The 24,185-nt window shown below is 39.4% G+C and overlaps 1 protein-coding gene across 1 annotated transcript in view; it reads right to left on the reverse strand.

Annotated features, from left to right (window-relative positions):
* The window catches only part of WDR70 (WD repeat domain 70), a 171,312-nt gene that overhangs the window by 50,327 nt on the left and 96,800 nt on the right, over nucleotides 1-24,185 (reverse strand). The window lies entirely within an intron of this gene.

Here is a 24,185-nt window from a genome sequence, read left to right on the forward strand (position 1 = left end):
CAAAGGAAGTCTAACTTAGACCAAGATCTTAAACTTGGGAAACTGAAAGACCATGAACACTGCTGAGATATGAGAAAATGGAAACAAAGAGTTGAGGGTCATGAACAGAATGGTAAATCATCAGATATGCATCTTAGATGGAGCTGTCTGGTAGCTACATGGAGACGGGAGACAGGGAGACAAGAAGCCTGGGGGGAAGTGATCATACATTTCATGAAATCTTTCCTCTGGTTTTGTGCAATTTGGTTAGGAAGGAATGTATAGATGAGCTTATGTAATGCACCATGACAATATGAGAAAGGCCTAAAATATTCAGCTAGACTATAACATTAAGTCACTAGCTACAAACACATCCTCTCCCTGCTCTTTAGATCTCTTTCAAACTATCTGACACCACAGTCAACCAGCATTAAGTACAGTGACATACAATCCAAAAGTTATCTAACTCGAAACATATAATACTGAGCCCACAGAAGCACCACCATTTAATATTTGCTGAAATTAGTACAACTGTTTATTCACTCATTTTACAAATATTTATGGAGTCCTTGCTATGTGCAAGGCACCATGCTAGGTATTAGAAATGAGTAACAGACTAGTAAAATGGCTTCTTACTCTCAAGAAGATCTGTCTAGAAAGGAAGGCAGACATAAAAATATGTATTTGTAATGCACATTATCCTATATAATAAAAGGCAATATGCAAATTGACCCTAATGGCAGAACGACCAGAACGACCGTTTGACCAGTCACTATGAGGCACACTGACCACCTCTCGGTCCCTTTCCCCAGCCTTTCCCTGGCCGGCAGGCTCTGGTCGCCTGATAGCGAACGGGGAACCAGGGGTGGGTGGTGGGGGATGTAGGCAGTGCTAGGCCAAGGCCCCCGCCCCGCCGGTCACCCCACATACAGAAGGTGACCCGCGGCAGGGGCAGGACCGGCGAGCGGGCGGAAGGCTGACCTCTCGGTTCCTCCCCGCAACTGGAAGGCTCTGATCACTCGATGGTGAACGGGGAACCGGAGGTGGGTGGCGATGGAGGGCGGGGCCGGCTGCGGGCAGCAGGGGAAGATGGCCCTGATTGCAGGCCAGGCCTAGGGACCATATCCATGCACGAATTTCATGTGCCGGGCCTCTAGTAATAAATAATGGCAGTATCCATAAACTACCGGTATGTAGTAAACCCACAAAATAATGGTCAACTCTACCATGGTAGCATAATGGTGATATGTTGGGAGTGGAAGAAAGAGAAATCAGTAAAGCCTGGTGAGGATTCTTGACCGTGGCCTTTGAAGGTTAAGTAGGAGATTACTAGGGATACAAAGAAAAGTAACTCCAGGAGAGCCTCAGAATGTAAGACTCAGGAGTGTGAAACAGCACTCTGCTTTGGGAACTCTAGGTGGTACTAAGAACAGACCAGTGGCACGGAAGACTGAAGAGCTGGAGGTCAAGCTATCAGTGGCCTCACATGCCCTTCCCTGGAGTTTTGAATGTGTGCTCTATGGGCTACGTTGAGCCTCTGAAGGGTTTAAGGAGAAAGGGGTAATCTGATCACATCTGTATGTCAACAGATCACCCCGCAGCGGTGAGAAAGACAGCCTGGAAAAGGGAAGACCGTAGACAGGGAGATGAGTTGAGAACCACCTGCAGTGGTCCAGGGGATCAAGTGAGGGCTTGAAGCTGAGTAATGGAAGAGGACGCCTGAGAATAGCTGCAGTTGCATTAGTGACTTAGGTATGGGCACTTTCAATGAATCTGTGAAGTGGACAGAGCAAATATGGTCTATTCTGGAAAGAAACTGGACAAAGAAAGAAGGAAGAGTTGAAGAAGGCTTTTGTTAAATCCAATAAATAAAAAGCAGAAACTTGAGCATATTTTCTAGGAGCCAATAGGGATGAAAAGGATAAAAATACAGGAAAGGGAACAACTGATAGAATTAGGCCTCAGAGGAAGCAGGAAGGACACGATGGAGCGCACAGGTGGCGGGATTAGTGAGGAACTAGTCGAGAAAGGCCTCCTCCTTGGAGACTGCAGGAAGGAGGCTGAGAGGCCAATGGGCACGAACACAGACACATTTGTACACACGAGGTGAAGAGTCCCACAGAAGTCAGCCCACTGCCCTTATTTTTCCATGTAAAGGAGGAGAGATGAGGGATTATAAGATGAACCTGGATAAGTTTGAAAATACCCGATGATATGAAATGACACAGATAACTGGACAGGAAAAAGGAAGCAATTACCAAAGGCAAGAAGGGTGAGAAGAAAATGTATGTCATAAATCTGGAATGGTACCAACCTGCAAAATTGTGGGTTTTATCAAGTTGGACTTACAGCTAGAGCAAGGAAGTACGAGAGCCATACTACTAGGATCTCAGGGCAGAAAACAAAAATTCAGCTCAAAATATTGGAAAACGTACAAAAATCAGATGATTTTTTTTTTTTGCCTTTTCTCCAAGGACTATGCCCTAGAGTTAACTGTGTTTTTGCCCCAAAAGTCGAAGTTGAGGTCAGTGAAATGCAACTTTAACTTGACAGCTCAATTACAAAATCAGGCTTCTGTCCTTTTTAAATGTACACTTTATTAGAGAAAATGGTTTCACAACAACTGTAAGTGATAGTATCAACATTTTGCTTATTCTGAGCATAGCATTAACTAACTTCAAAAAAGCAGGTGTTCCTGTTTCGCTCACTTAAGAAATCCATTTAAAGCAAACATTTATTGGCTGACTTCTAGGTCCCTGATGTTATGCTATGCTTGTAGGTACAGTGCAAAAACACTATCCCTGCCTTCAAGAGGATTACACGCTAATGCATATTTAAAGAGTTTCCCCCTTGGAAACCAGTGGTAAGTAGCCAGTCAACTCCTTAACACTTTGCCCCTGCGGAAAATCAAGTGCATTTTGTTTATTGATGTTCTGAAAGCCCTCAGGGAAGTTCTGTTGAAGGAAGGGTTGCTGTTTCAAGGCAGTATTTTTTAAAAAGAGTGGGGGTATGAGCAGCAGAGAGAGTTATAAAGGACAGTTTCTTTTCCTTCTCAAAACAGGAAGTAGAGCATGTGAGGGAGGGTCTGGGAGGGAATAAAACACATGCATGGTGTTGCCCTTAAATCTGTCTGCTTTCCTCTCCATACCGACTGCCCCAGAGCTCATGAAGACACACAGCTTCGGTTATCTACTATGCAAATGATCCCCAAATTTTTATCTCACTCAGCTATTCTCTAACTTTCTCTCTAGCAAAGTCTTGTATGTCTAATGATACTAGCCATTTCCACTTAGATATACTATCATACTATCATCTCTCCCAATCAATATTCTTAGAATTATACTCATATATTTTTACTCCCAATCCTAACTTATTTTAGTTACACTTTTTGCAGTCACTAAGCATCATCTTTGATCCTTACCAAGTATTCCTCTCACACCCAATCCTCCTTTTAGTAACTAGTACAATGGCCTACACCCCCTGAGCTGCCAGTACATGCTGATCTATCCTATATAATAAAAGGCTAATATGCAAATTGTCCCCTCAGGAGTTTGACTGACCAGGAATTCAACCACTCGCTATGACGTGCACTGACCACCAGGGGGGCAAGACAGAATGAAGGAAGGCCCCAGCCAGCAGCCAGCAGCCAGGGAAAGGAAGGCCCTGGCCGGCAGCCGGGGGAAGGAAGGCCCCGATCGGCCCTGATTGCCGGCCAGGCCTAGGGACCCTACCTGTGCACAAATTTCATGCACCGGGCCTCTAGTCCTATATAATAAAGAGCTAATATGCTAATTAGACTGAATAGCAGAACAACCATCCAGACAACCTTCCGGACGAAGCTGGGACTGCAAGGGCCAGCCAAGGCTGCAAGGGGCTGTGAGGGCCGGCCGAGGCAGCCGGGGCTGTGAGGGCCGAGCCCCTTGCACGAATTTCATGCATCGGGCCTCTAGTATACATATAAAAGCCTAAGTGACCATTTGACCATTAGCTATGATGCACATTGACCACCAGGGAGCAGACGCTCAATGCACAGGCATGGAAACATGGAACAGACTGATGAATCTCAGAGGGAAGGAGGAAGGGGTAGGGTGGGAAGAGATTAACCAAAGATCTTATATGCACACTAGAGGTCCAGTGCACAGATTCGTGCACCAGTGGGGTCCCTCGGCCTGGCCTGTGGGCATTGGGCCGAGACTAGCAGTCCGACATCCCCCAAGGGGTCCCGGATTGCAAGAGGGCACAGGCCAGGCCGAGGGACTCCACCAGTGTATGAATCCGTGCACTGGGCCTCTAGTAGTAATATAAAAAGTAATATAAGCCTAAATGCATGCAAGCTTCACAGTGTACACAGCACTTTTATTGTGTATTATCACTTTCCATGCTCACAACCACCCAGTAAGATAATTAGGAAAGATATTTTTACTCCATCCATTGTCCGCATGCACCATACAGGGTCAGAAAGGTTAATAACCTGCTCAAGATCTCAAGTCCCACTTCCCATGATGCTCCTCTGCTTCATCCCAGTTTTCATTTTTATATTAGCTTTAGGTAAGAAGAGATCTCATTTCTTTCATCTCAACCAAGTTAATCTTTCTAAAACTTTCTATTGGTTGTGTTACTTCCATATGCATAAAGTTTTGGGAACTGACATTGCAAAATAAGAAGGTAAGTAAGTAAATAGGTAAGAAAGTAAGTGAATGAATGAATGTCTAAAATCAGGCGCAATGATTTAGTCATCCTCCTTGGCCTGACCCAAACCTAGCTTCCTGGCCCGTCTTCCTACTACTCCCAGTAAAAACCCTTTGCTCTAGCTACACCTGAGTGGTACTGTCATTAGACTTTCATTCTTCACTCTACCTCTGCCCAGACTGATCCTTACTCAGAGAGCTGACTGTCTCCTGTCATTACCCTGCATATCTCAGACCAGGGACCTTTTTACATGAAGCTTTCTAGTGCTTGCACAAGCACCCTTTTTAAAATGCCTTTTGAAAAATTTGATTTGAGTTTTATAAAGTTGGGTACAGGAATATGCTTCAGGGAGTTCATCATTCAAAATTCACATTGTTTCGTTTTATGTATTTCTAAATGATGTCTAAAACCACTTCAAAAATTATTCAGTATATGCTAACAATGTTAATAATTTAAAAAAAGAAACTTAATGCCTTAGAAGTAAAATTCAACAGGGTCATAAGTAACAAAATTCAATAGGATCAGTGCAATTTAGAAGAGATAAAAATACAAAATGGCAGAGAAAATTCTTGCTCCAAATTACCATTTTTTTATGTGCTGTAACATTTTTTAATCCAATTTACATGGATTAAAATACATGTAACTCCACATAGTATTTGTCTTTCTTTGCCTAGCTAATTTCACTTAACATAATGCCCTCAAAGTTCAACCACATTCTTACAAATGGCAAGATTTTATTATTTTTATGGCTAAATAATATTCCATTGTGTGTGTGTGTGTATGTGTGCGCGTGCGCGCGCGCGCTCATACCACAACTTATCAAAAAAATAAAATATGTAAATAAAATTTCATATTTGAAAAGTCCAGTTACTCTTCCTTTCATAAAAAAGGCATGCTTATTTTTAGCTATAATTCAAAGGCTGTGAATAACAAACTACAAAGTAGCAGCAAATGCTCAACTTCATAATGTTGTTTCATTAAAGCCAAACAAATATCTCAAACCACTATTTTTGTACATAAACTCCAGATGACAAAAAATCGGTAGAGTACGAAGGATGTTTGTTGATATTTTATTTTATAGTGACCTCTGACAATCTAGCTACCAACAGATTATCACTAAAATAAGAGCCCTTTTTCTCTGGAATATTTAATTCTTTTTTAGGGGGAAATGCTATTCTTTAAAAAGAAGTTAACAAAAAAAAGTTAAATTCAAGTCAATATTGAGATTAATTACAGTAAGTTTCTAAATTACAGCCTCATAAATTACAGTAGAGTAGCTTCGTAAATGTATATAAAAACAAAAGAAAATTCAACATGCCTGAAAGACATGGCCTTTTAAAAAGGGACCCACAGGTTCTTCATACATTGCAGACATTATCACCACTTTAGTCAAGCAAATAAAGAAAATACGCTGAAGAAAAGTACTTATTAGTACATCCTCTCAAAATAAACATTTTCATTTGCTCATCCTACATATTTACAGATGAGCTGTTTTTAGTATGGGGGTTTCTTTGTGAAAAGAAAAGTGGAAAACAAATTGTTTCCATGAAAAAACAACCATTTTATATTTCTGAAACTCCTCTTTACACAAACTTCAGTCTGTCAATAATATTTATTGAGTGTCTCCTGAGTCTGAGGCACTCAAAGCTAAACTATGAATTATTTTCATGAGAAAAGTATTGACGTTCAGCATTTTTATGTCGCACAGTTGACACACAGACATTTGGCTACAGCTGATGTACAACAATGTGAACGTGGGAAAGTGGCCAAATGAGTTCACGAGTGTCACAGGCACGGCACTGAATGAAAGACACTCAACTTACTCCACTGACTGGCAACGGTTTTAGAAGAGATTTCAGCTGTCCCTCAGTTCATTGTAACATGAGGCATAGTTTAGTAAGGTTGGAAATATCACAGGTTACCAAAAACGCAGAGCTGTTGCCTTTCTTGTATAAGTTATGAGCTAGCTAGAAGAACAAGCACCAACTCTGTTTCCAGGTCTCATGAGAACATTCACGAAGTTCAGGCAGCCTTTGCAGGATGTGTCTGGTTACAGCCTGGGTAGTGTCACAACGGTCACACATCACATCGACTGCAGCTGGGAAGACCCCACCGAGTTTCCACCTTTTCTGAAGCGACTGCAGACACAAAGCTCTAGCCTTCCCCTAAGAAAGGCTGGAAAGGGAATTTGCTCTTATTCTGTCTTTTCATTTGAGTGAAGTTTAAAAGATTTTAGAAAATCTAAAAATTATTTTCCAAAATGCCCAAGGAAGTCATGAAAAAGTGAAGCTTGACAATGTTTTTGAAAGTATAATATTCATGTTCTAAAGAACATTTTACCTCTCATCTAATCCTATATTTGATAGAAGTAAGAAATGTCATTAGAAGTTCAAAATAGCCTGACCGGCGTGGCTCAGTGGTTGAGCATCAACCTATGAACCAGGAGGTCATGGTTCGATTCCCGGTCAGGGCACATGCCCAGGTTGCGGGCTCATTCCCCAGTGTGGGGCGTGCAGGAGGCAGCTGATCAATGATTCTCTCTCATCATTGATGTTTCTATTTTTCTATCCCTCTCCCTTTATCTCTAAAATCAATAAAAATATGTGTTTTTTTTTAATTTCAAAATATTTCTGGGTTTATGAATTAATTAGCAAATGAGTTTTCGTTCTTTTTAGGAGAACAAATCACTTATTGCTCACCAAAAAACAAACAAAACCGGAAAGAAAAAAAAAAACACCAAAATATGTATTGTGTAATTCTAGTCAGTTTTGAATTGTTTTCATACTTTGATCTGGATCATAATCTTATAAAATAATGGACCTGGCAATAGTATTTATGCAATAAAAATGAGGTGAACTGAGAGTGCTGGCTTATTTTCTCGATTTATGAACACCTGATGGAATTAATTAGGAGCTGGCAGTAAGAAACTGAAGACATAAAAACAGCTGTGGATGAGTTTTTGTTGATCTCTCTGTTTACCCTTTTCTTTTTCCTATGCCACCCTTAGGTGAGAGAGACATGCCTCTCCATTTTCAGTCCCCTGTGAGTCAGCATGCAAGGCATGCTCACTGTGTATCCCTAGGCACTGGGCCGCCAACAAGGTTCTCTTTTCTAATTCGAATTCTACTTCCCACTTCCTGCTTGTTATGAGCGCCTGGTACCTGTCTTATCTGGACAGCTTTATGCTGGAAATACTGTCTTTGAGAACATCTTAAATGGGACCCCTTCAATATCTGGATAGAGGATAGTAACCTATACGCTCATTTTCAAATGTCTCCTCAGTGCTCCTATTTTAAATCTTGGCAACAGAAATCAAGATTAAAATGTCAAATATAAGTAACAATAGGACAAATAATATAGTTTATTTTCTAAACTTAAATAATTTTTTTAACTATTACTTTCCATACTAAGACGATAAAGAAATGGAGGAAGAAAAACAAAAGAAAGAACTTGACTAAGCATTTCGGAGGAAAAACTAATGCTAATATAGAGAGAAACAGAAAATAGACCAGGTAATACTGTGGGGAGGTGGTAATAGTAGGCTAAGCAACTAAAATGTGAAATAAATCATCACTAGTTAGTTGATCTTGCAATAAATACTTGTCAACTTAACTGTAGGGAGTTTATACTAATAAAGGAAGACCTACTTTCAGAAAGCAGGTACCACACTTTTAGCAATCACTTTCAAAACTCCTACAGGTATATTTAAATCAAATATTCTATTGGAAGTTACTAGATCTAGAATACTTAATGTAACCTTTAATGACACCTCCCCACCATCACCAATCTTCTCCGGCCATAGAATAAACAGGCCTCTCTAAAATAGTTTCCACCACCATACAGAACAACAAAAATCAATTTACAAAATTAAGTGTTTCAGTGTTCAGTACCTATAGCAGAGAAGTGACCTGAGGTTTCTATCTACTGGAACTAGGCAGTATAGGGCAGGGAAATCTGGAAGAGAAATTCTAAGTATAAGAAAGTGTGCTATGAATCAGAGAAATAAAAGAGAAAAGGCTAAAGGTCATGTTCTTCAGTGGTTTGTGGTGGTGGTAGAACTGAGGAAAAATAGTTCAAAAGACCCACAGCAATTTTGCCGTAATGAATGGAGTATTGGAAAACAAGTGGAATGTCAATGATGCTAACGCCGAGAAACGGGCTAGGTTGGGGTACAGCCCACAAACACTCTCCTATTCCACTGTCCTCTGGTCAATAAAAAATTGTCCTAACAGGAATTTTAAAGATGCTACCCTATACCTCATTTCATTCAAGTAAGCATGAGGTTCTGGACTTTTAAGCTGTCTCCTATTTCTAATTTAAATCACCAACTAAAGCAAAGTTCCAATTCTTCCAGGAGACGGAACAAAAAAGGACAAACTTGTTTATTTATTAATCTCCTTTAAGTGACTAGTGATTTTTCATTTCACACAGTATTTCCAAATTTGGAAGGACAATTTAAAATTCACTGAAGTCAAGAATAAGTGCAGCTTTGAGATCAAAAGGTAAGCTAATACAGAGAGCAAGTATCTGTTCAGAGTTTAAACCCAGAGTGTGACCCACTTTCAAGACTTTATAGCCTAGAGGAGAAAGTCTTTAGATCTAAATGTCAGCATGTTCTTTTAAAATTATTTTGTGATTATTTTTAACTCCATCATTCTCTCAAAGAAAAACCGCACAATAGTCTATTGATCAATGACTAGTGACTACTACATCAGAAAAGCTGAGACACAGCTATAGAATTATCATGGAAATACAAAATGCAGCAACACTGACAGCTACCATCAGGAATGTTCGTTCCATAAAACAGCATTAACACAGGTTTTTCAATGTTAGATAAATTACATAAGATATTTTTAGAATTTTTCTCTAATCAATGAAGACAAATAAGTGAAATACACTTGTTTTTCAATGGCATGGTATTAGAATTATGAGAACTCTATAAGCATTCTATAACAAAAAATTTAAATATGTATTTCAGAGATATAAAAGAATCAATAGCACATACAAATATCCATGGGGGTCAAATATAACCATGATTGAAAGCAGTGCTTTTGCAGTCAGATGGACCTGAGTTTCTTGGTTTTAATATTTCTAGTTGTACACAAGACCCAAGTTATTTCACTTCTTTAAGCCTTAGTTTTCTCATCTATAAAACGAGACTATAATACAAATTCTAGAATTCAATGAAATAATAGATGTAAAGTGCTCAAACACACTTCTAGTACCCAGAAAATGATCAACAAACAATACCATAGCTATTATGTTGTTTTGCTATGACACACGCAGATGGAAAGTTGAAGAATATTAAGAAATAGTTGCAATATTGTGAAATCTCAAACTATGCTAACCAGAAGTCAAGAGTATATTTCAAATCAAGGGAGCAAACCACTTCATCATCATGATAACCATCAAAGGGTGTTGTCGAACCCAAGCCAAAAGAGACACACTGCCCTCAAGGAGCTTATAACCCAAAACAGATGACACTGGCATCAGCTCAGAGGTAAATGGCTAGAGCCATGGACAGAAAATTATACAATGAGCTCAGACCTAAAAGAGCTAAGAGCCAAGAAAGTGAAGGTATTAAGACAAATGTGTGCATAAATAAGGCTCATAGACCAGAGTTCCTGAACCCACAGATGGGGCAGAGAAAGTATTTAGAGAGTAATTTTTAACTTCTTCCTGTCTTGCTAGCAGCCCCAGTGAGCTCTCTGGCTTTCCTTTAAATAGACTTCTAAATAACTACAATAAAAGTCTGAGGAAGTTTTGATGCGTCTTCACAGATATGTCCATATCCACTGGGGAGTGTGGGGGGGAATCATGGTCCTATTATAATGATTAAAATTGCTTCACTGAGTCTTAATCACATGGCCAGAAAGTGTAAAGTTGTTGGGAAAATTTTTTTCAGGTTTTTCCATCATATTAATATGGTAATTATTTAAGGAAAACTTACTCCAATGGGCAACTAGGGGGAGAATTTCAAAGGCTGGACACAATGAAGCTGCTGTTCATCATTTAAATGAATGCCCTCTCTGGGGTTGTTTTCATGTTTCCGTCTCTTCTGAATGTTCTAACTTACTCATCCCTTGGGCAGCCAGTGAATAGCTTTTGTTCATCTGGCTAATAAAACCATTTAATTAAGTTACATATTTTTCTTTAAAGGCTATGTATATTAAATTATTCTAGAAATACTTAAAAGATAATTCATCGAAGCAAATATTTTAGTCTTGCTCTTGAAAACAAGTGTCAGTTATCACTTTCTCTTACAAGCAACTCAGCTAAAACTTCAGATGCTGCATAGATTCCAATAACTGCCAGGAACAGAGCTAATTCAGCACCACACCAATTCACAAAGTGTGATCTCAGGTCTCAGCATCAGTGTGACCTTTCTTCTGTGCGACACATACCGGAGAGGTTCACCGAGAGGGAAGGCACTACGGACTCAGAGAGTTAGGACCTGACGTGTTGAAGTCAACCAGAGAAACAAACATAAATAAACTTCTGAACTGATGAGGCTGAACAATGGCTAACATTAGAGAGCTTACTACCTCCCAAGCACTGTTCCAAGCGTGCATACACACACACCACATATTTATACACACATACATATGCAAATACACACACCACTCATTTAGTCCTAACAAGCCTTGGGGGGGGGGGGGCGGTGCTGTAATTATCCCCACTTTATAACTGGAGAAACTATCAATAAATGGCAGAGACTGGATTTGAATTCAGGTATATCTCCATAGTGTACACTGGTAACCATTACACCATAATGACTTTCAAACTCTACTTACTAGCTCACCATAATATATATAAAAGCACATTAGACCTCAAAGTGCTAAAAAATGTACATGCCTCACTCTTGCAACATAAACTCATTTTAGTGTCCTAACAGACAGGATAAGAAAGGTGAAGAGAGTTTCAAGTTCCTGATAGTTCTCCATTAAATAACAGGAAAAGGTTATTAAATCCATTAAAATCATGCTAAAGGACTCTGTCTCACTCCTCACATTTTCACTAACATCTCAGCATTAGTAGATCTGTACATTACAGTCAGAATTCTCCAGTGTAGCGGAGAAGGAGTGACTTCAAACAGCAGCTCAGAAGCAACAGGGCACAGACCTCGTCTAGCACTCTGCCTCGACACGGCGGTGTTGTATCCTGTCGACTTCCATCAAAATTAGTGCAGAGGGACATGGAGAAAATACAATCTCTATGGAGGATCACTGTGCCATCTCTCTCAATATATGCATCCAGAAGGGATTCTGATCCACAGCTGAGTAAGGCACCGAGGGAGTTGGTAAGAATCATCGTTAACACGGGCCAGAGGTCCTAAGCAAAGTGGTAATACAGGTAAAGAAGGCATGGGGTCAGGGCATGGAAATTCAATCAGCAAAAACAAGGAAATTGGGCTAGGAGATCATGGAGGAAATAATCCAATCTCAGTGAAGTTCTGGAAATAGAAATCTAGCCCTAAGCCAAAAAGTGAGGACATTTTTCAGTCAAAATTTAGGGAAAGAGAGTAATGGGTATGGATACAAGCCCCAGTAATTAATAAATTCATTGACTTATTCAACTGAGTTGGCTATGGAGTTGAAGATTCTGTGACTCAGCACATCCAAAACCGACTGCCCTGCAGCCTCCTCTTTCCCCCCCACTTCCTCAGGCAGATCTCCCCACCTTGGAGGGTGGCTTAGGCCTCCAGTCATTCAAACTAGTCAGTCACTCACCCTTCACTCCTCAGACACAATCATCTACCAAGTCATATGTGCCTTGTAACCTAATACTCTCTAATTCACTTCTCTGGATTGATCTTCCATTCTCACTCCATATACTCAATTGAGCTCCTCATCACCTCTCATTTGGGACTGGACTCACCTGAAATCTAACTGACCCCACCCCGCTTACCCCCTCCACCCCCCGCCACCTGCCTAATTCCCTTTGATTTATCTCCCAGATGGAAAACAAAGTGGTTCTTCAAAACTTAAGTCTGATCATGCATCTCTCTTGCTTACAGCCCTTTACTGAAAGGGGAAAAAGTAGGCCTCCCTCTCGACATCACCCCACCCCAAAGCCGCCGAGAGAGGCATGGCAAATAACTATGTGGGGTAAGCATAAAGACTCGTTTGAAAAGCACACTCAATCTATCCACTGTTTCTGTAACAGAGTACAGAACATAAAGCGTCACAAAGTCTTCTTAACAAACTGAAAAACAGACTAGGCACTGGTTTTTTAAATACTGAAAACCACTCTCTTATAAGATGAAATAGAAACACTTGGTCCAAGTCTATCTTTGTAAATGGAGAAACGCTATCTAAATGAGCAATCACTATCAACCTCAAACATTCAAACACACACAGCTACCATATCAGTTTCAGGCTTATACAAGAGGGTCACTTTCTAAGAATGTGGATTTAGAGATATGGGGGGCTTAACATATCTAACAAAAATACTCAATTTATCAATATAAAAATAAGTTATTTGTGTCCATTGTTTATGCTTATATGCATACAAGAGGACAATGAGGGGAAAAGGGGACATATGTAATACTTTCCACAATGAAGAATTTAAAAAAAAAAATAAGAAGTTATCATGTGTTTTGCTAGGGTTTCAGATTAATATTTCAGTGAAATGTCTAAAACATCTTTCCTTCTTTGAGATACACGGTTTATGTGTGGGAAAACATTCAAGCCCCGGGCAAGTATCTTTAGCATCTCCATATGTTTTAACTCATAGCATTTGGAAAGTTTGCTCTGCTACTAAACGGTTTACAGACAACTCTTTCTAGGTTTAAAAATAAAACAGCAAGATGTCATCTGGCTACTAGATCTGGTCAATGACAAGGAATTTAAGTTATGGACATTTAAACTTAGCAAAATGTTTTAATTTTATGCCATTTCTTGATTCTCTCAATGTAATAAAACATATAAGGCATAAATATAATGCAAAATGAATTATTTCTTCAATTTATGTGGACTCTACACACTATTTTCATGAAGGAAACCAGAAATACAATTTGGAAGTAATTCTAATGCAGCCAATTTAGATGACAGCACTTGGGAGTACAGCTGAGGGAATGACTCGGAAGTCACTGGAGTCTGAACTGATTTCTTGTCTTCCTCAACCTCTATTGCAGTTGGGTCCTTGTTAACGTGATAGAAGGGCCTAGAAACTCCCTTTGCACTATGTCCCCTACCCCTTCCTTCTCTCCTGGCTCCCCACACACCCAACTCTGTAGGCCCTGTCTGGACAGACAGACGGAAGTTGGGTCTTTTCAGTGTGAAGCAGATCCTCTATTGGACATGTTTGCCTGGAGCATATGCGATTCCTGGCTTTTCAAACCTTTAGAGGAGAATGAGCCCCCCCTCCCCCGCCACCCCCGTCCCCCTCCTCCCCCATCTCTTCCTTGCTGATGGTCCTTCAGCTGGAGAGGAACAATGGGAGTCCACTCCCTGAGAGGCCCAAAAGATTTGGTTAAGGAACAGACTCTGGAGCCAGACTCCCTGGAGTCAAATCCCAGGTCTACCCACTCCTTAGGTGTATCCTTAGGTAAATAACTCAATCTCAGTTAACATATCATTCAGATGGAGACAGGAATATTAGCCTTGGAGCTGTATCACAAGCAAATACATTGGAAGCATTTAGAAAAATTCCTGGTACATAACAGGCAAGCAATGTTAGCTCCTATTCTAATTATTATTATTATTATTACTATCACTGCCACCACACCATTACTAATGTGGAGGTAGGTAGCAGTGAGAGGAGGTGAAATGTCTGGTCACATTCTACAGGTCACATCAGAACAATGCCACTGGGTTTATGTGGGCAAACGGTCTTGATGCAGTTCTTTAATATATTGAAAAGGACTATGAATGTAAAGGGCTGCGTAAAAGAATGAATGCGTCTTGACCTTCTCCTGAGTACCAGGCCCTGTGCCCAGCACTTTCACAAAGTTTATCTTATTTCATCCTTATAAGCAGCTGGAGATGAAGCTCATTATTCAGAGGAGAAAAATAAAATCTGGGAGGCAAAGTACTCTTATTATCACATCAGAGCCACCTCTGGGGAATGCAAAGAACAGCACAGAAAGATGAGCCACACTGGGCTAATACAGAACATTCACAGTAAGAACTCATGTTAAGTCTTAGTTACGGAAAAAGTACTCAAGCTCCAAATAATTTAAGCCAGTGAACTTTTAGAATACCACCTACTTACCTACTGACTATTATCTGTTTTATTTTCTGTGTTAATTGTGCATAAATTAATTTTCACAACAAGATTTATATTTTTTGAGAGTAATATCTGTCCTTTCCTTAAAACTCCCCAAGCATCTAGTTCACTATTTGGTAAATACCCGATTTGATACTATCAGGATAATAATGAAAATTACACTCAACATACCTGATAGAACATGCTGAATTCCAGAGGCTCAGTAATAGAAAACTTTGGGGGTAATGTACAGTCCCTTTCATGAGAAGAGGAATGAGAGGAGGTGAAGGTGAATTCAGCTATAGCTGACAAATTTTAGGTGGCTAAAGGGAACAGCATTAAGTAGCAGTAAACTCATAGCAAGAGAGTTATGTTTTTAAAATTCTCCTTCAATTCTTCTGATTATACCAAGCAGAAAGTCTTGATTTGGCACTAATTTGTCTTTAATACCTCCATAACACCTGCCAATATCTCTTTAACACACGATTTCAGGCACGGAGCCTTGGCAGACAGCTAGCTAGTATTTATAATTGTTTTACTTTTTACAGAACTTGAAAAACTGCTATGCTCTATTTACAGCAACTTTGGCTTCTTATTTATAGTAGTGTTATAATGTTTCCTTAGGGAAGGGGGGTCTGGGGGGGATTACTTGATAGGCACTGCATGTTCTTATGAGGTGATAAAAAGTTTTGAAACCAGAGAGAGCTGGTAGTTGCATAACATTGTGAATACATTTAAAACCACTGGATTGTATGTTTTAAAGTGTTTAGTTGCAATGTTATGTGCATTTACATCAATTTTCAAAAGTATTTATAATTTTTAAATAAATCATTTTTTAAATTAAGTAAACAGCAAGGTGGTCTATAGATATGAAGGAATTAGGAGAGTACTATGCAAACAGATGAAGTTTAGGAAACAGGCTTAATTAGAGAGACTGGATTGGATTAGTATGGCTGAGACGGCAGGGGGTGAACTATGGTAATTGCATAGGTAGAGCCCAGCAAACTAATTTTGGTAGCTTTTCAAGACACTAACAACCTAGTACCTTCTAAGCTCAGGTGACTTCTGGTGGCATACCAGATATCTTCAAGGGCACAGGCAAAAATCCCCAGGCAGGCAAAGCATCTTCTGCCTCCATCCGCCTCCTGTTCTCCATCTGCAGCTCCCTCCCTCTCCCTCACCATTCAGGTGCCCATGTTCATGGGGACCTCTGGTCACTCGATGCCCCAAACCATTTCTGTTTCATCATCACTCAAAACTTCTCTGTTTTAGTTATAGGCTTTAACTACGTTTTGAAAGAACTGATATTAGCCTTTCCTGCCTCACAAGGTTGTTGTGAAGATCCAATGATATTTGAGACATGCTTTAAAGTACTGTATAAACTCTGGATTCTAACAAAAATGAATGAAAAAATAGATAAGAATGCATTGTATACTGCAAAATTAGAAGCTGTTATAGTAAATGTCTATTTCAGTTTTGGGTGTGTGTGCTGGGGTGTACAGATATGTGTTCAGTCACCCATAACGTAAACTGTAATAGACTATGGGTAAAAAAATATATATATACAATTTTCTAAGACAAATCAGCCCTTTCTGTCTCTGTAATATTTTCAGGGTGAGAGAGCATAAGACCCGTCTCTTAGAATAAAACAGGGTTATCCCGTGATGTACACAGGTACGGGCTCCTTCACCACCTGTCCCATGCGCATCAGTGTTTTCTGCCCATGCGGGTCACACTTTTCCTGCAAAAAGTACAGTAGTTCCCCTTATCTGCAGTTTGGCTTTCCAAAGTTTCAATTATCTACAATTAACTGTGATCCAAATTATTAAATAGAAAATTTCATAAATAAACAATTCATAAGTTTTAACTCTTGCACCTCTGAGTGGTGTGATAAAATCTCATGCTGTCCACTCCCTCGTACCTGGACGCAAACCACCCCTCTGTCCGGCATAGCCACACTGCATACACCACCCACCCATGAGTCACTTAGCCATATCACCAGAAGGTCAATGGTAACCTAACGCTACGTCACAATGCCTACGTCCTCACCTCACCTCATCTCTTCACACAGGCACTGTTATCATCTCACATTATTATAAGAGGAAAGCTGAGTACAATACAATAAGGTATTTGAGAGAGTGATCACATTCACATAGCTTTTATTACAGCATAGTGTTATAATTGTTCTATTTTACTATTAGTTATTGTTGTTAATCTCTTACCGTGCCTAAGTTATCAATTAAACCTTATAGGTATGTACATATAGGAAAAAACATAGTATATGTTTATATGGGGTTCAGTACAGTCTGGTTTCAGGCTTGGACTGGGGGTCTTGAAAACGTGTCTCCTGCAGATAAGGGGGAACTACTATAAAATTCTTTATCAGATAGCTTCAAGTGAGAGTAATTCTTTATATAACTTATTATAAGCAAATTTGGGCAAAGACTTCAAAAATACTTCTGAATTAAGATCTGATCCTAGCATTACTTTGTAGAATAGAACTGAAAGCCCCCAAAACTCTGATAAGTCACAAAATGGGTAAATATTTAAAACAGTCTGAATTGTTGAGGTTTAACAGAATCTTGCAATGTTTTCCATTTCGGCCTCACATGCAAAAATGCAAGTTTCTGAGAAGTTATAAGAAATGTGGCCAATCATTAGGGCTTGAGTAATTAGCAGAAGAAGGAAGGAAAAAGAAAAGGCCAGGTGGATTCCTGAAGCACCGGGGCCTGGGAGCTCGGTCACTGCTGGTTGCGTCACGTCCGTGTGCAATGAATCAGGGTTGGTTGAGAGAATGCACGCAGACCAGAGAACTGTTTCACATTTTTGGCTCAGACTTTACTTTCTGTATATAAAGTCCTACTAGTGGCTCTAGGAGTGAACATTTAACATTTACTATGTTGTTTATAATGGTTAGGACAGTAATGTTTGGCCTCGTCAGCTTACAGAATAAATCTCGGCTGTCCTGCAGCTGAGGAGCCGGCTCAGGAAGTCTCTCCCAGAGAGAGGCATCCCTTATATAGGCTTCTAGGTTCTTCAGCGCGCCCAGAGCCTGGCCCTTTTAGAAGACGCGGCAGTCCTATCTGCACACTGCACGGGACTTGACTTGTGCCAGAGAAAAACCCAACAGTCTTTTAAAAAATAATTGGGGAGCATTCATACCATATTGTCAATGAAACAAGATAACAATAAAAGTAAAATAAGCTGTTCGAAATTTGCTAAAATAACACAACACTGAAGCAGGCTTTCATGCAATCTAAATTCTCTACTCTCACATAGCCTACTCACCATTAGAAAAATCAGGCATCATGAAAGGTAATAATCAAATGGGTTATATGGAATCATTTTCTAAATTAAATTATCTATATTATACCAGTGTACAAGACTTTTAAAAGGCATAGTTTTAAATACTGTGGAAAAATTACCTTTATTAAATTTTACCCATTTGTCAATTGTAGCTTCAAAAACCCTAAAGAGTCCAAACATCACCTCCACCACTGGGGATCGAACCCACAACCTGGGCATGTACCCTGATAGGAATCAAACCAGTGACCTCTTGCCCAGGAAATGATCTGGATGTGTGCAACCACCAACCCCCAACCATCTCCTTGCTTCTGCCTTTGTCCCCATGCACAACAGCCAGTGTGATTCTCTCTTTTTTTAAAAAAAAATATATATATTTTTTATTGATTTCAGAGAGGAAGAGAAAGAGATAGAAACACCAATGATGAGAATCATTGATCAGCTGCCTCCTACACACCCCACACTCAGGATCGAGCCCACAACCCAGGCATGTGCCCTGACTGGGAATCGAACCGTGACCTCCTGGTTCATAGGTCAATGCTCAACCACTGAGCCACACTGGCCGTGCTAGTGTGATTCTTTTTAAAATATCACTTGGATGATGATGTCAATCTTCTAAAACCCAATGGCCCTATTGCCCTCAGAAGAGTCTTCAAACTCTTTCCCATAGCCTCCGAGGTACTCTTCGATCTGATGTCCTCTGCCCAACCTTTTCCCATTCAGGCTTTCCTGAGAAGGAAGATGGCTTCTTAATCTGACCTGTGAATGTGGGGAGAATGCTTGGCTCAGCTCTTCCCTTTTCTTTTCTTTTTTTTCCATTTCTTTTTTTTTTTAAATATGTTTTTATTGATTTTTTAGAAAAGAGGAAGAGAGCAAGAGAAAGAAAAACATGGACGAGAGAGAAACATCAATCAGCTGCCTCCTGTATGCCCGCTACTGGGGATCGAACCCACAACCTGGGCATGTACCCTGATAGGAATCAAACCAGTGACCTCTCAGGGACAACACTCAATCAACTGAGCTACACCAGCCAGGGCTTCCCTTTTCTTTCTTGAGCGCAAACTGCCCTTAGGGAGTAAGTCTCTGCTTCTCCATGCCCTGAGTCTTCCTGGGGCAAGCCTGGCCAGGTTCAGTGTTGGATGAGACTGGGGTGGGGGTGAGGAGACAAGTCTGTCGAATTCCAGGAGTTAGTCAGCAGGCACATCTGGCTTTCATCTTCCTCTGCCATCTGTAACAAAGGGGACTCTGGCCTTCATCTGTCCTGCTTTAGTGATTAGTCTTATTTCCTCATTAGATTCCAGGTAGGGAAGAGGGGTGCTAATTATTAGCACTGAAACAAACACACTTGTAGGACACACACACCTTATGTGAGTACAGAAAGGAATCTAGAAATGCTCACCTCTGGATGGTGTAGTTATAGGAGACTCATTTTCTTCAGATGCTTTTCTATTTTGGGTGAACATTTTTACACATAACTATGGATTACTTTTATAATCAGAAAAAAGCCAAAATTAACTTTTTTTTGGAGGCCATTAAGAGGGCAAAGCTTGGGATCTGGTTTTCAGAGGAAATTATGAGCTATGCTTTGGATACATGTATAATGAAATTGAAAACAGAGTTACAAAATGACTCTCTGTAATCATGACTGCACACAATGCAGGTAGAAATGTCTGGCCTTTAAAAAATAGTTCATAATTACTTTCACTTTAATTTTTTGGCTAAATTCAAGTCACCAAATAGTGACAAAAATTACATCATTCTCTATTTAATCTACATAGGCCCTCTGGTCTATTTATTCAACATAATGGAAATACAACATTATACCAATTGCTTACTTATAATGTTTATTCATTTCACTCCATAACAGAAGCTTTTATTCATATCTATATATACAAAAGCCTAATATGCGAAGTGTATTAGGCTTGGGAGTTCGACCGGGAGACTGAGAGTTCGATCGCTCGCTATGATGTGCACTGACCACCAGGGGGCAGCGCGGAATGAAGGGAGGCCCCAGCCAGCAGCTGGCTGCCGGCAGCAGCAGCTAGGGACCCTACCGATGCATGAATTTCATGCATTGGGCATCTAGTATTCATACATTTTAAATGAGAGGTTTTGGGTTCATGACTGATTTCCATTTTTTCTCTCCTAAGTATCAACATACACCCATGGGTATACATATGTTTTCTATTCCTACCACATTTAGGGAAAATTATTCTATTTTACTTACAAGTTAACATTTTTTAGCCCTGGCCAAGTAGCTCAGTTTAGATGTTTAGGGCATCTTCCCGATACGCCAGATTTTAGGTTCAATCCCTGGTTGGTGCACATTCAAGAATCAACCAATGAATGCATAAATAAGTGGAACAACAAATTGATGTTTCTCCCTCTTTCTCTTTATCTTCTCTGTCTCTCTCTTCTCTTCTCTCTCCCACTCTCTCTTTCTCCCTCTCTCCCTCCCTTCCTCCTTCCTTCTCTCCTTCCTTTTCTCTAAAATCAATAAAAATTTTAAAAAATTAAGAAAATGTTTTAAGAGTACTTATAAAATTTTTAAGTTTTAAGAATACTTATGAAACCACAATGAGATAACCCTGACACCCTGTTAGGATGACTATTATATAAAAGATAAATAAGCCTTGGTGAGGATGTAGAGCAACTTCTAGCAACTGGTCATCATTCCACAAAAACTGTAAAACATCTGGGAGCTAAGAAGAAAAAGGAGGAAGAAGGCCAATAGTTATTAAGAACCTGTTTCGTGCAACAAGTCTTATTCTGGGTTCTTTAAATACATTGCCTAATATAAACCTCAAAATAATCTGACAAGTGGGGATCATGCCCTCATTTCATGAATAAAGAAAATGCAGTGTGTAAGAGCTTAGGAAACAGAACTGATCGACAGGAAGTTCCATGTAATTGCATGTCTCAGGTATCACTGACCAAATGTGCTACAGCACTATACAGTAGACTTTCAGCTGTCCATAGATAGTCTTCTAGACTCCCAGTATTATTAAACCTAATGAAAAGACAAAAATCTCTATTTGAAGTTTTAACATTGCTGTTTATATTTTTTATAGAGATACACCATTTTTTCCCAAAGGATGATACTATAATCATTTTCTAAATCACTTGCTTTTTAAAAATTGTTTTTTAAATGTCAATTTCACCCTGGTCAGGTGGTTCAATTGGTTGGAGCACAATCCCATACACTAAAAGGCTGTGGGTTTGATTCCCAGTCAGGGCATAAACCTGGGTTGTGGGTTCAACCTCCAGTCAGAGTGCATATGGGAGGCAATTGATCAATGTTTCTCTCTCACCCCTCTCTCTCTCTCTCTCTAAAAATCAATGACCATATCCTCAGGTGAGGATTTTTTTAAAGTCCTATTTCCCCTATAATATGCTTCTCTCCCCCCTATATGCAGTAGTATTTCACTGCTTTAACTTGAACAACGATTGGGTAAAGGCTGTGAATTATTAAGTGATCAGTCTTTGGAGAAAGAAGGGAAAGAACACATTTTTTACTTTTGACTCCTCAGTGAGGTGGTAGGTGCTCAAAAATACGAGGTGAAATTTCCTGACCTACATAGATAGCTAGATATATAAATATATACAGTTATAGAGATATGGAGAAAAGTACAGAGGGATACATACCAGGTAATTTACAAGCATTTGGGGTAGAGATAGGATGATGAGATTAGGAAGGAAAGGCAATTAATAATAAAATAACAGTAATGGATTTTTTTGAAAAGTATACATTTCACATGTATAAAATTATGATTCAATTCAAATAAAAAATTTTGAAAAAAGCAAATCAGAGTTATACGTATTTACTTACAAGGTGGTCCATGCTATATTCAATTAAATTAAGCACATTGCAAATCCTCTCTCTATGTAAAACAAATAAAACCTTTTAATCCCTATTAATAAAGGGTAAGGTAAACAAGGTCATAAATCAAGCAAATGTTAACATGGGTTAGAATGTCAATTTTGCCCTGGTTGGGTGGTTCAGTTGGTACCTGACAGTGACTGGAGACACTTAAAGATTCAGGCGTAGTGGGTGTAAGTTATTACTGGGGACTTCTTTCCTGCATTCTCTCTCCATCATATGCTCTCTTACTCACCAGGGTTACCTGCCCAGGAGCTTATCTCCTGATGTGATGCCCAGCTCTAGCCCCAGCTTCCCCGACCCACACTTACATGCAAACGTAAAAATATAAATAAAATATAATGAATGGGATGTGGTATAATAAGCTATACATTCATGTACTATTAAATTCTAACAATATAGAATCAAGGACTGTGATTAGCAGAATGGCTAGAAAAGATGGGGGGCGGGGAGAATTAGCAGTCCAACAGCTTTATTTTCTACAAAACTGGAAACAGAGGATACTCGTTACTTCAAGAGATATGCAAGGCCAATCTTTAAAAAAGATATTTAACTTTATAAAAATATAAAGGTTCTAAGAGAAATACACACACATTAATATATATGAACCATGATAAACAGACACTATTAAAGCTACACAAGAAAACTTCATGGTTTAGAATTTCTATGTTTAAATCAACAGCTCCCAGAGACAATGAAAGCCAGTTACTTAAAAATTTATTGCTTGGCTAAAACTCAGTTTACAATTCAAAGGATTTTAAAAATCTCTGTGCTGTTATGAAGCTTTACGGGGTTTATAGTGAAGATGAAAACAGAAATAAAGAGATCTGACAAACAGAAAATGCCAAAGCTATTTCTGGCATTTATAAACATGGATTCTTCTTTCACTACCATTACTTTTTACCTTATTCCTAGAAAACTAACTTTAACTCTTCCGCCTGAAAGGACAACTACTTTCCTGGGATCCCTTTCAAAATGTACATGTTTTATTTAAAAGACATTATTTTTATAATTTTTAAAAAGAACTAGAATGTAAATTCCACAAGGGCAGGAATTCTTTCTTAAATTTTTAATTGATTGATTGGTTTTGAGAGAGAGAAACACGTTGATTTGGACAACGCTTTAACCAACTGAGCTACACAGCCAGGGCCAGGAATTTTGGCTAATCTGCAATATTTCTAGTGCCTAGAATAGTTCCTGCCATATAGTAGGTACTTAACAAAAATGTACTGAATTAATAAAATTAATAAGTAGACCAGAATCCATGGACACAGACAATAGGGTGGTAAAGGCCTGGGGCAGGGCGGGGAGGGCTAGAAGGAGTCAGTTGGGGAAAAAGGGGGGTATATGTAATACTTTCAACTATAAAGTTTTAAAATATAAAAATAAAATGAATTACTGTTGGGAAAAAAAAGATAACCAAATTGTACTATAGTAACGTAGAATCATTCTACTTATCAAAAGTTCTTATTTTATCACATATACAAACCCCCCCTTCTTTTAAATATATTTTTATTGATTTCAGAGAAGAAGGGAGAGGGGGAGAGAGATAGAAACATCAATGAGAGAGAATCATTGATCAGCTGCTTCCTGCCCACCCCCTACTGGGGATCGAGCCCACCACCTGGGCCTGTGCCCCGACCAGGAATCGAACCATGACCTCCTGGTTCATAGGTCAACCCTCAACCACTGAGCAACACCAGCCAGGCATACAAAGCCCTTTTTAAAGCATATTGGTAATTCACAAAATTAGTCGAAGTCTTTTATATCCATCATTTCTATGATTATAGAATTCTATGATCCTTTCCAATTCAATTTTTATTTATTCTAATAATGTAAAGGAAAAATCTGAAACCTATTCAAATGGAATGTCATGGAATGTAAAGACAAAATATTTTTTAAATTACTACAGAAATAACTGCAAAGCAATGGCTGTATCTTCTTGGACATCTCACGATTTTCTTCAATCTTTTAAAGGGTATTTTCTAGCCCTAACCGGTTTGGCTCAGTGGATAGAGCGTCGGCCTGCGGACTCAAGGGTCCCCGGTTCGATTCCGGTCAAGGGCATGTACCTTGGTTGCAGGCACATACCCACTAGGGAGTGTGCAGGAGGCAGCTGATCGAT

This window comes from Cnephaeus nilssonii, assembly GCF_951640355.1.
Source record: "Cnephaeus nilssonii genome assembly, chromosome: 2".
Taxonomy (NCBI): Eukaryota; Metazoa; Chordata; class Mammalia; order Chiroptera; family Vespertilionidae; genus Cnephaeus; species Cnephaeus nilssonii.